This window comes from Anolis carolinensis, chromosome 2 (genome assembly GCF_035594765.1).
Source record: "Anolis carolinensis isolate JA03-04 chromosome 2, rAnoCar3.1.pri, whole genome shotgun sequence".
Lineage (NCBI taxonomy): Eukaryota > Metazoa > Chordata > Lepidosauria > Squamata > Dactyloidae > Anolis > Anolis carolinensis.
In genome coordinates, this window is record NC_085842.1 from 126,251,966 (window position 1) to 126,268,596 (window position 16,631).

The 16,631-nt window shown below is 40.1% G+C and overlaps 1 long non-coding RNA gene across 2 annotated transcripts in view; it reads left to right on the top strand.

Moving 5' to 3' along the window:
• The first annotated feature begins 7,552 nt into the window (after nucleotides 1-7,552).
• The window catches only part of LOC134296220 (uncharacterized), a 59,570-nt gene continuing 50,491 nt past the window's right edge, over nucleotides 7,553-16,631 (top strand). The window contains exons 1-2 of one of the 2 annotated variants that reach the window (XR_010002836.1): nucleotides 7,553-7,957; nucleotides 10,681-10,761. This is a non-coding gene — a long non-coding RNA (uncharacterized LOC134296220). The remainder of the gene's footprint in view (nucleotides 7,958-10,680; nucleotides 10,762-16,631) is intronic. The other variant, XR_010002835.1, reaches the window with a different exon arrangement.

Here is a 16,631-nt window from a genome sequence, read left to right on the forward strand (position 1 = left end):
GAACCTGCTTTGATTGAAGTTAAAAATCAGAAACTCCTCCAAGCACAACAGACAAAAAATCAGTACAAGAAAACTGCATTACAAACTAGAGCTGACAGCTGGCACAACAAAACCTTGCATGGAAAGTTCCTTGACAAAATTGAAGGAAAAGCTGATAAGGAGAAGACCTGGCTATGGCTCACAAATGGGACACTGAAGAAGGAGACAGAAGGCCTGATCCTTGCAGCCCAGGAGCAAGACATCAGAACAAATGCAATTAAGGCCAAGATCGAAAAGTCAGGCAATGACCAAAAATGCAGACTGTGCAAGGAAACCAACGAAACCATTGATCATATCCTCAGCTGCTGTAAGAAAATCACACAGACAGACTACAAACAGAGGCACAACTATGTGGCCCAAATGATTCATTGGAACTTATGCCTCAAGTACAACCTGCCAGCAGCAAAGAACTGGTGGGATCACAAACCTGCAAAAGTATTGGAAAATGAGCATGCAAAGATACTGTGGGACTTCCGAATCCAGACTGACAAAGTTCTGGAACACAACACACCAGACATCACAGTTGTGGAAAAGAAAAAAAAGTTTGGATCATTGATGTTGCCATCCCAGGGGACAGTCGCATTGACGAAAAACAACAGGAAAAACTCAGCCACTATCAGCACCTCAAGATTGAACTTCAAAGACTCTGGCAGAAACCAGTGCAGGTGGTCCCGGTGGTGATCGGCACATTGGGTGCCATGCCAAAAGATCTCAGCTGGCATTTGGAAACAATAGACATTGACAAAATCACAATCTGCCATCTGCAAAAGGCCACCCTACTGGGATCTGCACACATCATCTGAAAATACATCACACAGTCCTAGACACTTGGGAAGTGTTCGACTTGTGATTTTGTGATACGAAATCCAGCATATCTATTTTGTTTGCTGTGTCATAATATTATAATAATAATAATAATAATAATAATAATAATAATAATAATAATAATAATAATAATATTTTATATAGTACTCCTCGAAACAACTCAGGGCCGTTTCCAACATCTGTACAAAAACAGTCTATTGTCAGAAACATCATACAACAACTTGAACATAGCAAACATATAAAACAACAACATAAACAAAAACTAAAAACAGTTCAGTTAAAATGGGCACAGTTACAGATCCAAACAGTATATCCCATCAAGGAGTCAAAACCAGTAGTCAGGGCTGCGAGGTAGACATGGTTCATTATAAGGGAATATGTAAAGATTTGTACATCAGAGTATGATCCACACTGCCTATAAAATACAGATTTTCTTATTTGAAGTGGATTATATGGCAGTGTAGATTCAAGGTCCTTCCACACAGCTATATTACCCATTTATAATCGTATATTATCTGGTTTGAACTGGATTATCTTGAGTTCACACTGCCATATAATCCACTTCAGTGTGGATTTTATACAGCTGTGTAGAAGGGGCCTCATATAATCCACTTCTAAGCAGATAATATAAGATTATAAATATAATATGAAATAATTACTGTGGTATAATAATACAGAACAATATAATTTCTAAAACCAGGATAGTAAATAAAGAGCAAAACTCTGAAAGCAGGGAAATTGGGAATTCCAGAAAAGAAACAATCAGGGCCAGCTAACACTTCCCAACAAAGGATTCCCCAGGAAGCAGACAGGCTTTGAAGCTGCAAGGCCATTAAATGGTAATCAAGGTGCCTAATTGCAGCATTCATACCTGCCACACCAAGACTATTAATTGCTATTCAAACTGGCCAACCAAGGATTCCGCAAGGTAGAAAGTGGCCAGGTAGCAAGGCTATTCAGTCCTTTTCAACCTGGCCAACCAAGATTTCCCCTAGGTGAAAAATCCCCAGGCTTTGAAGCCATGAGGCTACTCTGTCCCATTCAACCTGGCCTAGCAAGGATGCCCCTATGTAGAAAGCAGCCAGGCTTTTAAGCTGCAAGACTATTCAGTGCAATTCAAGCTGGCCAAACAATGATTCCCCTACAAAGGAAGTAGCCAGGCTTCACAGCGTCTCTTTGATTGAGGGTGCTACTCCAGCTACTCCAGAAAACAGTCAGGCTGCTAGGCTATTCACTGCTATTCCACCTAGCCAACAAATGATTCCCATAAGCCACAGCAACACGTGGCCGGGCAAAGCTAGTTATATATAAAACAACAGCTCAAACAGCTCATAAGAAAAAATGGGCCCAGAAAAAAATTCAGTTTACAAAACATTAGACTGTACTTTTAAAGTGATACAATTGAAAAAGCTTGACCCTCTAATACAAAAAAAATCATGTGGGAACTCTTTTACTATCTGCAAGACTGAGCTCTTATATGAATAATGCATAGAAAAAATCATTCTTTTTGATTGCATGGGCAGGTATTTTATTAAACCTACTAACGTCTCCCGCCTTCATCTTTCTCAGAATGTACCTCTGATGAATATGTATCATTGTGCCACAAAGTGAATTTCATCTCCCTACCCAAATATTTCATTTACTCACTTCAGTCCCCAGATTCTAAAAATCTATACTGTTAGCTAGCTTTGAATATTTTTCCCAGTCTAGTATCACACCAATTATAAAGTTATCCATGGCTTAAAATAATGGCTGTCAGAATTGCCCATTTCTAAATCCCATTGACTTCAACATATAGTTCAATCCCTCTCAATACAGCTATTAATTTGAATCTGTTGCACATAAACTCACATCAGGTGGCAGGATAGTCACTGAAAAATGAAACAAAAAGTTTTAAAACAGTCTTGGGAGGACTGGTTCAAGACCGTTTGTTTCATGAAGGAGAATATCAAAGAACTTCACCATTCCACTCATGCTAGAACCATTGTCTCAAAAAGTCAGGTTGTACCAACTCAGACTTCAGTTTATGATCCTCTAAATCTATCACCTAAAGCAACTTTTTCCACACTACTATAGGAAACTTTAATTCTGGGGGACATTCCAGTGTGGTAGCTTAGTGCCAATCAAAACATATGATGAAGTATAGCTTAGGCCTGATAGAAAGAAGAGGAAGCATGATCTAGGACTTGTCTACATTAGCAAAAAACAAACAAACAAACAAACCCTGGACTCAATTTGAATGGAAGGCTGACTGTCTTTATGATGTACAGCTACTTCTAGTGATAGTGAGAATTCTGTTGTTGTTGTTGTTGTTGTTTTAAAACCAGTTTTGTCAGACTTCAGGCAAAGTTGGGGAATGTTGAAGGAGTTTGTTGGAAATGCTGGAATCATCTGTGGCTTTGGGCTGGTCTGGACAACTAGATTAGGTCTGATTCAGCCTGATTTGCTGGACTGGCATTATCACCTTTCCCTGCACTGATGGCACAAGGAAAGGGGGTGGATCATGGCTGTGTCACTACCGCTGCCATTCTTAGCTGACCATGGAGCTCCATGCATGCTCCTGGCCACCATGGGTACCTCAGCTGACATAAGAACCAGGTGTTGACACAACTGGAATGGTGACAGATTGGCAATCCCCATCTTTCTTTTGATTGTGGGGGTGGGGACTGTTCTGACATTGGCAGGGACACCTGCCTGGCCAGGTAATTTGCCTCCCTTCATCCCTCTCCTTCATACACATTAACTTCCCATTCTGATATCAGCAGAGTTCCTTCTCTGTGGCCAGCTAGGAGTGGTGGTGGTGGTAATGGTTGCAATAACAAAGCACACAGTTATAATTCAGGAACATAAATATATTCTACAGTCAGCCTTTAAAAATCATTCCTGTTTATGCAAAAGGTACGTATTATGACATTATGTGAGCAAAATACACCAATAGGTTGTCAAGCATTTGAATTTTAGAATAACAAACATGGTAATTGTAACCATCTGACTTCTGACAACAGATTAGCATCTAGAAGTGCAGTAGATAAAGTTTACTTAGCTTGAAATCTTTTCAGCAGTTACATGATTTTCAAGTTTTGAAATCATAACATACTGATATTCATAACAACTGAGCTGCGAGGAATAGCAATGTTATTTAAATATACTCAAGTAGTCATGTTTCAAGGTTATACTAAACTACTTGGGGACAGGTCCTGAGATCTAGAAGCCATATTGCTGACTGAGCTGAAAAACAAGCTAGTAGGAAGGAATGTAAATACTATGTGGATGTTTTTGCATCCCTGATGAGAAAAGGTATCTCCACACTTCAACCACCACAAGATGATCGGTGAGAAAAATCTTGCTGGTTTAAACTAGGGATTAAGATCAGACATGCATGTCCACTCATGCTGTGCCAGGCTGCAAAACTGAAAGACAAGGTTGATGCCTTAAGATAACTTTTTCATGATCAATATAAATGTTTTGCTGTCTCAAACATAGGTTCCAGTACTTCCCCCTTGCTTTGCAAGTCCAAAGGCATATTGGGGGGGGGGGGGGGCTGGATGTCACAAAGGAAGAAGTATGTCTGCTTTCTCAGCATGGCTTCACTCCAGCAGGCAAGAGGGCTTTGGAAACCAAAATAAACTGCAATTCATGTAAGTGGGAAAAATTCTGTGAAGAAAGGGAGGGAAAATATTGTGAAATATAATTTTACTAGGAAAAATATGAGAATGAATTTTGCACCTAGGGTTATGTTGACATATTGGACTGAGCCCAAAAAAGTGTTATCTGGACAAGGAAAAATAAATGAAGGCAATTACTATATGCTTCAAAGCATAAACTGTTCAACACCTGGAGAGCCCCAAGGAGTCATATTTCTTTCCTCAACCAGTGTCACTCACCTGCCCTGTTGTACTACCATTGGGATTTACAGCCTTCTGCCCTAGCTGTGTGCTTTTACTTTTTTGCTACACCAGATGGATATGTAACAGTGTGAACTACATTGGCAAATCTCCTGGCATTGTTATGCTTGTAATAAGTCAGTCTGGGATTCTCCAGTCATCTAATTTGTAAAATAACAAAGAATTTCCAATTAAAAGTAGATTTAGAATGTATGTGGGGATGCAGAAGTAAAAGGCTTGTGAATTGTTTCGGGAAAAGATTAGTGCATATGAGATTTACGACTGGAGGGATTGTTCCCCCCCTCCTAATTTTAATTCAAGAAGCATAACATTAAAATAATGTTCTTGCTGAGGAAATTGTGGATGGCTGTTTTGCTGTATTTTATTGCAAGGGGTCGTCTATTCCTTCAAATTAATAACCAGGTCATTTGCTTCTGTAGAGCAGGAAACATACACATAATTGAGGGGTGATGGCATTCAGGTAAGGAAAAAAGCCCTAGGATTAAGCAAAATGGACTTAATAACAGGTGAGAGGATGCACAATTTTGATATTGAGGAAATCTGAGTGAATAAATTTACTCAAACCATGTCACTTGCTTTGGAGTGGAATAGCCTCTCAGTGCTCCATAGATGGTTGCTCAGGGATGGTTACCAAAGAAACAAAAGAAAACAAAATGCCCTCTATTCACCCACATTACAGTGCTAATCAATTCTATTTTTTGTTAGGAAGAGAATCATAGAAGAAAAGATCATGGGAGATTCTGCATTTAAAAATGTGGTTGTTTTTACAGTTGGTAGCTGGGAGGTGGTCGTAGTGTAGTGTTCCACCTGGAACACCAAATTTTGAGCTATGATTAAAAGAGAGTCAATTTCCAAGGTTTAAAAACATTTACTTCAAGGGGTAGGAGTTTCATATGAATCTTCTTTCCGAGACAGCAAATTGTCAGGGTTCATCCTATGCTTAAGGAATAATTGGGAGGGAAGATGGTATTGTGAATATGAAGTACAAAATTGCTTTTATACTACTGAGACCATGGCGGACATAGTTCCTTCTTTATGGTGATAGGGTAGTTGTTGTTTTATTTCTCATTTGTGGAAACCCTTTCACAGAATTTTCTTAGCAAGAGTTGTTCAATGAGGGTTTGCCTTTGCCTTCTCCTGAGGCTGAGAGAGTATGACTGGCTCAAGAATATCTAGTGGGTTTTCATAGCTCAGCAGGGATTCATACTCTGGTCTCCAAGGTCCAAAAATTGAAACACTACACCATGCTAGGCCTGGTGATAGGGTGCTAGTTGGTCTAATGAGCACCCCCTTTCTAGTTTTAACATGTTTTAAATTTATTTTTTCTGCAGCAGAAATAGTTTTGTCTTCCACACTTCCTTTTTGGGGAAAGACTACTAAAATCATAATTTGTCTATAGACTGAGTGTCATACATGTGGTTTCTTCTATTCTTCCTTGAACCTGTGGCAATGTGAATTTAAGGACACAACAGAAAGGCTACATTATTGCTTTTTGATTTGTGAATAGTAGATGGATTTAGTGCTTAGCCTTGACGGGTGTTGTTTGTCAAGATGTTAAGGGACATAGAACTACAGAATCAAAAATTTGGAAGAGCCCACCAGGATTGCACAATCCAACCCCTTTTGATGCAGGAATAATACAATCTAGGCACTCCTAACAGATAGCCATCCAGCCTCTGTTTAAAAGTCACCAGGGAGGAAATTCTACCACACTTCAAGAGAGTATGTTCCACTGCCAAACAGCTCTTACCATTGGAAAATTTGTCCTCATGTTTAGGTGGAATCTTTTATTCGGTTTTTGAATTTATTGGTCTGTGTTATAGTCTTTGGAGTAATAGAAAACAAGCGTTCCCCTCCTCAATGTGACATCTTTTCAAATATTTAAACATGACTGTCATGTCCTGTCTCAACCTTCTTATCTTCAGGCTAAACAGACCCAGTTCCTTAAGTCACTTCTCATTGGGCTTGGCTTTCAGACATTTTACCATTTTAATCACCCTTGAGACCACTTTCTTTAGTAGTCTCTGTTGATTCAGATGTGAAAACATGGCTAAAGTACCTTGCAGGGATACATTGACCTGGCCTTGGATGAAACTATCAGGAATGAATGGCAGTGATAGGTAATGATAACATTTCATTATCATTGAAGCTCTGCTAGCATTTCTTGGCACATATGAAGTGACTGACTGAGGTCACCAAAAGATATGGAATTCAGTGTCATTTTTGCTGCACAATTGACAAGCAATTCCAGTTCTCCTGGGCATGGAAATGATGCCAGGTTATGATCATATTCTAGATATAGATACCCAGCTGAAATTCAAAAAAAAAAAAAAAAAAAAAACAAGAATGAGGGAATGGGTTTGGCACTTCTTTTCAATTTCAGGAAAGTTATGGAGTTCCTTGTTGCTGTTTTCATAGGGTCATGGACTTGAACTACAAATGAATCCATTCCTTTCTTTATATTTTCTTTCCATTCACTTACAATGTCATCACATAACTGAAATTACACTGAGTTATACACATAAAATCTGGTGTTCTGTGGGTCCACTACATTCGTTTTGGTTAAAGTGCAGTTTTTGAGTCTTTTAAACGTGAAGGGCAGCATTTTTCTCTGATGTATCTGGATGTTTTGCCAAATTTTGAATAAAATAGCACTCATTACTGTCAGGTTAGAATCACCTAATTCATGGGAGGAGAATTGGAGGAGGAGTCAAAATAAAATTTTGGGCAATTTCTGTCATTTCCTTTTGCTCCTCAAGTAGGGAGATTTGGTTGTAAGCTACCTCATAATGCTTCTACTTTGCAAAAAAATAATTTGGCATTTTACGGTACCTTTTCCCTTCCTTCCATGATTTGTCTGTGTCCTGTGTTGGGAGGACTAGTACTGTTGCCGTTCCAAATGGGATTCCCTCGCACCCCTTTTCTCTCTCTCTCCTTCTCTGCTTTTGAGAATTGTGGGTGTTGTAGTCCAAAACATCAACCAAGCCTCTGCTTCTGCCTTCCAAATGGGATTCCCGCCCACCCCTTTTCTCTCTCCCTCCCTCTCTGCTTTTATGAATTGTGGGAGTTGAAGTACCAAAAAGCACTGAGAGGGATGTGGTGGGTGGGGCCAAATGTCTGCAGTGTGGAAACCTCTTCATTGAAAAATATGCAAGACAACTGAGTGCACTAAACGGTGTGATCCCAAGGTAAGGAAAAACTTTTCATTACAGAATGGAGTTAGACTGAACTCTCTTCTTCTGAGCACTTCTGAACACTTCTCAGTGTAATCTGATGACGTCTTTAAATTCAGTTAAGGCATGATCATTGCTCAGAGTATTTTGTTCTGATTGTCTCCAACAGTTTATAGTGAAAGCTTTCTAAAATGTTAAAGCAACAAAACCAACCCTTGGTATTTACCAATGACCTTGATGTTTAGATGTCATTTAAAATGTTATTATTATTACTTTATTCTCAGTAGAAACAACTCAAACACAGTAACAAAAATGATATGGTATCTCATTATCTTCTGCAGAAAGTGTGCATTAAATTTAATATGGTGGGGTTAATTTGTTCCAAAACAATCCTTATTTTTCAGGTAAATAATGCATCATGATTTCTTTGTCGCTTTAAATTTCCAAACCTTCCCCTTCACTCGCCACCTTTCCCCTCTTCTTTATAAAGAAAAGTCTGCCAGTCTCTCTTTTTTAAATCAGAGCTGAGGGTTGCCATAGCAACAGCCATTGGGAATGGAGCAAACTGGTAATTCTTATTCTGGCTTCTGTAAAGTTGGAACCTGCTCAGAAAGAAAGATCAATCCATCTATGTACTTGCCTACCAACAGACTTCTGTTTTATCTACTACTGTGGTTTCTGCATAGATCAGCTCAACTATCAAAATGGCCCAAGAGAAAGAATGTTTATAATTTATTCTGATATCAAAAGCTGTGGCTGAAATATGATACTTCAAATGTCTATTTTGTACCATTGTGTTAATGCCTTGTTTGCATTTATAATAGGGCTGCAGGAATCAGCCCTCATTATTCTAAACAGACAGCCAATATTGGGTTTTGCAAGGGATACTGAGCTCATCCTTGCGGCCAAGAGAAAATACTCCAGTACAAAGTGCATGCAAATAAGAATAGACCCCGTGACCAGAATACAGAGGGTATAGAGACACTGGACTGTTCTGAGCATTTAACTCAATTACAGAGCACAGAGATGCAGAGCACATGCCTTGAATGCAGAAAGCCTTAGGTTGAGTCCATGACATCTTCAGTTAAAGGCTGTAGGATGAGAGCTTGGGGCAAGATGGACGAGTAATAAGATCGTGTAAGGTGGCAATATGGGTAGGGTGAATCATTGCTGTGTGACTCAGCTTTATTTCTGTTCCATGACTTTCTATATCAGCACTGAGGTTAATTAACCAAGCGATACCCCAAATTAACCCAGGATTACATTTCCAGCCATGATCAGCCTGATGGCTTCTTGAAGTTCACAAATAAGACAAGATAGGAATTGATCTCTCTCTCTCTCTCTCTCTCTCTCTCTCTCTCTCTCTCTCTCTCTCTCTCTCTCTCTCTCTCTCTCTCTCTCTCCCCCCCCCCCCCAATATACTGCAGGTAGCTGCACTAAATTGTTTTGGGTGGTCCTAAGTCTTACCATTTTTTAAACTTGTTTATTTTACCCAGAATCTCCATACCCTCAAATAAAATACACACAAGTTGTTTTATGTGTAGGAGAGCCCTCCTTTAAAGCGTTCAGTTCATTCCGTGCTACAAAAGGACTGCTTACAGGTTCCCCATGCCTGTTAAATAACATGTGGCACATTTGGAATACAAATTTGAAAAATTAAGGCTTGGATTCTTGATTGGACTTATGGATGCAAAGTCTGGAACTACACAACTTTAGTGGATATGTATTCATGGTCCTCAAGCAGTCACAGTCATGGCACTATTGCCATAACTATAACTGTCCCTGCAAACCAGCTTGACTAGTAGCCATACAAAGAAAAGAGGGCCAGTTCTGCTGGTGATCGAGGGACAAGTATATGATGTTTCTACCTCTCTCCTGCCAGCCAGCAATCCAGCCAAATAATGACATCTAAGGACAGCAAGTGTTCCTTCTTTCTGGCATAGCTGTTGGAAAGCAAAATGGCAGAGCTCCAGCCCCCACAAAGTTCTCTCCTTCTGCCATCTAAGGCCCCTTCTACACTGCTTTGAACTGGATTATATGGCAGTGTAGACTCATATACTCCAGTTCAAGGCAGATAATGTGGATTACCTATTTTGATTATCTGGATTATATGGCAGTATAGAAGGGGCCTAAGTGCCATGTTTGATCTTCTGGTTCTGAGAACATTGGGATGAATCCAGGAAACAATTAATCATCCCAAAGGTTGTTGGAAAGAAAATGAATCACAAACTAAGTGCATAAGTGACATTTAGTGGATGAAACCTGTTGTCCTTTCCAATCGCTTACCAGAAATAAGGAGCGGTTGCCTTCATTAGATCAACAGGCTGTCCCAATGCTCCCTAACCCTTTAATACAGGGTGTTTGAAAAAGAACTCCCTATTCACCATTTAAATTAAATGGTGAATAGGGAGTTCTTTTTTAAACACCCTGTATATGGAAGGTGTGATCCAGTCTTCAGAGCTGCTTGTTGACTTCATGTTGTACCATACTGTCAAACTAAATGTTGCTCTTAAAGGTGTATATGCATTCTTATTCCATGTGGTTAATACAGCTGCTCTGCTTTTCCTTGAACATGCCAAGTCATGACCTTTTGCTTTGCTCTGCCTTTAATTTTGGATGTATGGAGTGGAGAAACAGTCATCCACTATCAGCCAATTAGCCAAGCTTTGCAGTGGCTGACTTGTTGGCCAAAACATGTCCTATTAAAATGTATAGTTTCTCTCTTTCTTTTGTTTCAGGAGACACTGCTTGCCCACCCAGGGTTCTCTGACCTCACCTACAGCCTGGCAGCAAACAGCAGAAAAAGCCCTGGAGATTTGGTAACCTTCTCCATATATCTGCCCAATGCCTTCTGAAAACCAGCTAAATAATGGTCTCTTTGTGACATTAAATTCTAAACTTATGGGACGAGCCTTCTACTATATGTCCTCAATTGACTGTTAGTTTCACTGCATAAAGTCCTGTACATAAATATATTCCCATCACCCTTCAGTATATTGTTGTTGTTGTTGTCTTATAACTGAGATAGATAACACAGTACTCTGGAAGTGCCTATATCAAAGATTTATAAAAAGGATTTTATTATTCTTTCTCTTTTGCTTTATCTAATGGTAAATTTAACTTTTTTTTTTCCTGTTACAGAGATTGACGGTTTTATTGATTCTCCCACTATCTTTATTTTACTTGTGGAATGACTGATAAGCAATATTTTTATATTGTCCTTCAGTAACAGGGCAGATTACAATAAATGAGAAAAATGGTATGCCTAAAATAGGCAGTAGACAATAGCAAGCTTGGTGGTGCCCATTGCAGATGGTGGACAGAGGTCAGGGAACATAACAGTAAGCAGAGCCAGTGAAAAATGGATAGACAGAGGAGCATTATAATTCTCTCTGGCTAGATTTACACAGTTCAAACTACATTATGTAGGTCTACACTGACCACATAATGAAGTTCAAATTGTAGCATATGGTAGTGTAGATCCAGCCTCCCTCTCTCTCTCTCTCAGTCAGTCTTGCACACACATATTCTTACATACTGCACACTGATTTGGGTTTTACAAAACTGAAATTCTTGAAACCTGTATATTAAGAGAACATATGTATCTGTGTGGAGAAAAAAGCCACATGTCTATGCAAATAATACAAACTTAACATCTTATTCTGGGTATAAAGTATTTTAACGTAAAACAAAGGAGTTAAAGGAAAAGGTCTGAAGGAAAACATTCTAAATGATGTCCAGAACAGAGAGAGAAAACCAAAATGAATACAGTGGAACCTCTACTTATGAGTGTCTCTACATACAAACATTTTGACTTGTGACCAGTCACTCGGCCCGGGTTTCATTTTAACTTTTAAGCACCATTTTGATTTATGAGCTAGTACCACTGGTTGCGCTCATGACAGAAGGACCACTAGCACAAGAGTAAAGGGCTGCCTTCACCCTCCTCCTCTGGGTTCCTCTGAGCCCCCCCCCCCCGAGTCTCTGCCCTTTTGCAGCAGCTCAGCTAATAAGAAAAGGGCCGGAGGCACAGGAGTCCCACTGGGAGCATCCGTCCTTCCCTTCTTCCTTCTCTCCTCAGAGCAGGTGAGGGCTCCAGGGCCAAGGCATGGCTTCAGGCAGAGCTCCTCTTCTCTCTTGGTTCCATCCCTGGACACCAGGCATAAAAAGAGCCCCATATATGCATGCACACCCATAACCCCCTCCTCTTTCTCTAGCAGAACAGAGTGTGATTGATGAAATTCCTGATTGGCTAAGGAGCCTGGGCTACAGGAGGAGCTTCCTCTAGAGCTGTGGGCAAAACATGGCCTGCCCCCCCCCCAGCTGCTCTGTCCGCCTCCTTCTCCCTCCTCGCAAAGGTCCTGTTCTGAAGGGTCAGACTTTCCTCGCAGCAGTGGAGCTGCTTATTTATCCCAGCTGTGGGACACCTTTTCAGACACCATGCTGGGATGAGAGAATCCACAAAATAAAGTTTATTAAGAGAAATATAAAAGATAAGAAGAAGCACAATAAAAAGAGCAATCAGAAATCCAAAAGACAAATCCAGAAACTCCAAAGTTGCTGAGTATAGGTGACCATCAGGTTCATGAATCAAACCACAGAAATTCAAAAACTTGGAACTTCACTTTGAGTGAATACAGTGAAACAAGGCAAACTCTATATATTTGATCAAAGTTATATACAGAACTTGAAAACAAAAAAAAAGAATAAACAAGACCAAAAACCATGAAGACATGAACAGGAATTAAAATTCAAAAACTTGAAGCTTTTAACTGATTGGCTTTAACTGTTATAATACTCTTGTTTCATATTGTATTACTGTTTTATCTTTTTTATATAGTGATTTGTATTACGTTGCTGTTTATTTTGTCCTTATGTTATTTGGGCCTCTGCCCCCATGTAAGCCGCCCCGAGTCCCCACGGGGAGATGGTGGTGGGGCATAAATAAAGTATTGTTATTATTCTTATTTTATTTTATGACACAGCAAACAAGATAGATATGCTGGATTTCGTGTCACAAAATCACAAGTCGAACACTTCCCAAGTGTCTAGGACTGTGTAATGTATTTTCGGATGATGCGCGCAGATCCCAGTAGGGTGGCCTTTTGCATTTGGCAGATCGTAATTTTGTCTATGCCTATTGTTTCCAAATGCCGGCTGAGATCTTTTGGCACGGCACCCAATGTGCTCATCACCACCGGGACCACCTGCACTGGTTTCTTTCAGAGTCTTTGAAGTTCAATCTTGAGGTCCTGATAGCGGCTGAGTTTTTCCTGTTGTTTTTCGTCAATGCGACTGTCCCCTGGGATGGCAACATCAATGATCCAAACCTTTTTTTTCCCCACAACTATGATGTCTGGTGTGTTGTGTTCCAGAACTTTGTCAGTCCGGATTCGGAAATCCCACAGTATCTTTGCGTGTTCATTTTCCAATACCTTTGCAGGTTTGTGATCCCACCAGTTCTTTACTGCTGGCAGGTTGTACTTGAGGCATAAGTTCCAATGAATCATTTGGGCCACATAGTTGTGCCTCTGTTTGTAGTCTGTCTGTGCGATTTTCTTACAGCAGCTGAGGATATGATCAATGGTTTCGTCGGTTTCCTTGCAGAGTCTGCATTTTGGGTCTTCAGCTGATTTTTTGATCTTGGCCTTAATTGCATTTGTCCTGATGGCTTGCTCCTGGGCTGCAAGGATAAGGCCTTTTGTCTCCTTCTTCAGGGTCCCATTTGTGAGCCAGAGCCAGGTCTTCTCTTTATCAGCTTTTCCTTCAATTTTGTCAAGGAACTTTCCATGCAATGTTTTGTTGTGCCAGCTGTCAGCTCTAGTTTGTAGAGCAGTTTTCTTGTACTGATTTTTTGTCTGCTGTGCTTTGAGGAGTTTCTGTTTTTTTACTTCAATCAAAGCAGGTTCTTCACTTTGCTTTACGTATTCTGCCAGGGTATGTTCTTCTTTTACTGCTTGTTTTACTTGTAAGAGTCCTCTGCCCCCTGATCTTCTAGGCAGATATAGCCGGTCAACATCACTGCGAGGGTGCAGTGAATGATGAATAATCATGAGTTTTCTTGTTTTTCTGTCCAAATTATCCAGTTCCGTCTGTGTCCAGTTTATGATGCCAGCAGTATACCTTATGACAGGTATGGCCCAGGTGTTTATGGCCTTGATGGTGTTGCCTCCATTGAGCTTGCTTTTGAGAATTGTTCTGACCCTTTTTGTGTATTCTTTGCTGACCACAGTTTTCACATGTTCATGCTTGATGTTGTCCAGCTGTAATATGCCCAGATATTTATAGGCCTCTGGCTGGTGACACTTTATTTTTGGCCATTAGGCATATTTATGCCCTCACTTTCAATGATTTTTCCCTTCTTCAATGCCACTGTCTAACATTTGTCCAAACCAAACTTCATGCGGATATCAGTGCTAAAAATTTGGACAGTGTTAGTCAAAGACTGGATTTCAGTTTCTGTTTTCCCATACAGCTTCAGGTCATCCATGTACATCAGATGTGAAATTTTGTGAGTTTTTTAGATGTTTGATAGCCAAGGTTTGTTTTATTATTATTATTATTATTATTATTATTATTATTAGTAAACAAGCAAGCATGAATAAGACCCAAAATCCAGAATCTTGAACACTTGAAGCAAGGCCATAGAACTTAAGAGTTGTTCCTACTTGAAATGCAATGTTGTTCTCACAAAGAGAGATCCGCTTGGAGCTCACCTAAAATTATTTATTTACTTACTTTATTTGTACTCTGCTCTTCTCACCTCGAGGGGAACTCAGAGTGGCTTCCAACTTTGGCAAAATTCTATGGCACAATTACACAAAAATCAAATAATACATAACACAATAACCATTAAAATTAAACATATAAATACATATAAACATATAAATATCAGCAATATAAAAATCATCATTCTGATTATTTCCAGTTTAGATGTTTATAATCACTGAAATCCTAACATTGCTAGGGCCTCTTCTTCTATTTTCCTTAATCTAGTTAGGAATATGATAGAAGCTTCCTGAGTTATGGACTTGTTTACTTTGTTCATCTGAGCACATTTAAAATCCCCAATGATACCTACAGCTTTAATGTGTGAAGATCCATTTTGCAGCTGGTAGAATTCTTGGGGGGCTCCACTCCACCATTATTCATCACTTGAATGTGTAAAAGAAACATATGCAATAATCTCTGGTAAAAGCTTGTTAAAAATGCTATGTTAATGGCAGTGTATGTTGCATTAAGAGCACCAGAAAATTGTCTTATTATACTGATATCACAACAATGAAGCCATTAGATTTTTTAATAAAATTATATTTAAGAGCTAGATAATGTTTGTGCAAAATGATGTATAGGTTATGGCCAAATGAACCTTTTGGTATGCAGCTTTTAGAACTATGATATTTCAGTACCCCTTTGTTATATATAATACTAGATAGTAGGCTTGCTCAAATAATTCGTTTTCCCCGTTTACCGTTATTGATTCGTTATTTTCGGATTTTTTGAAGCAATATTGAATCTTGGCTGTCCACACGCCTGGATATCGCGGTTTCGAACCGCGATTGGCCGTTTTCCGTAATGGCGCCTTTTTTTTCGTTTTAAAAAAATGCTTTGGCAAATCATCCAAACTTTTTTAAGTCCACTGGGGCAATCTAGTGTGTTGTTTGCACCTTGTAGCCAATCAGAGAGCACGTTTAACCAGGGGGAGGGGCTGGTAGGACGTGCTTAATGAAAACAGCGTGCACACGCCTCGTGGCTCAGTCGCACTGGGACTTTTGGAGAGGGTGGAAGGGTAGATTGGTGCAGGCAGGCAGGAAACATTGCTGCGTCACAGCATGGCTGTGTGAAGACCAGGAGAGGAGAAAAGGTGGGGTGGTCTGTGGCTGAGTTTGGTGGTGTGGGTCTTAGGTCTTTCTATTTCTTTTGTTGTTGCAAACTTGCAAAGGGCTGTCCTGTGGGTGTTTTTCCTGTTCAAAATACAACTCCTTCGGGGAAAATAAAAGCTTGCCTTTGTGCCTTGCCGTCCCCTGGGCTACGGGTGTGTGTGTGTCTGCCAGGAACGCTTTGGGAAAGAGTTGCATATCCCATCCTGTTCAAAATACAACTCCTTTTGGGGAAAGAAAAGGTTCCCTTTGTGCCTTGCCTTGTGTGTGTGTCTGCCAGGAACGCTTTGGGAAAGAGTTGCATATCCCATCCTGTTCAAAATACAACTCCTTTCGGGGAAAGAAAAGCTTGCCTTTGTGCCTTGCCTGGTGTGTGTGTCTGCCAGGAACGCTTTGGGAAAGAGTTGCATATCCCATCCTGTTCAAAATACAACTCCTTCGGGGAAAATAAAAGCTTGCCTTTGTGCCTTGCCTGGTGTGTGTGTCTGCCAGGAACGCTTTGGGAAAGAGTTGCATATCCCATCCTGTTCAAAATACAACTCCTTTTGGGGAAAGAAAAGGTTCCCTTTGTGCCTTGCCTTGTGTGTGTGTCTGCAAGGAACGCTTTGGGAAAGAGTTGCATATCCCATCCTGTTCAAAATACAACTCCTTTCGGGGAAAATAAAAGCTTGCCTTTGTGCCTTGCCTGGTGTGTGTGTCTGCCAGGAACGCTTTGGGAAAGAGTTGCATATCCCATCCTGTTCAAAATACAACTCCTTTCGGGGAAAGAAAAGGTTCCCTTTGTGCCTTGCCTTGTGTGTGTGTCTGCC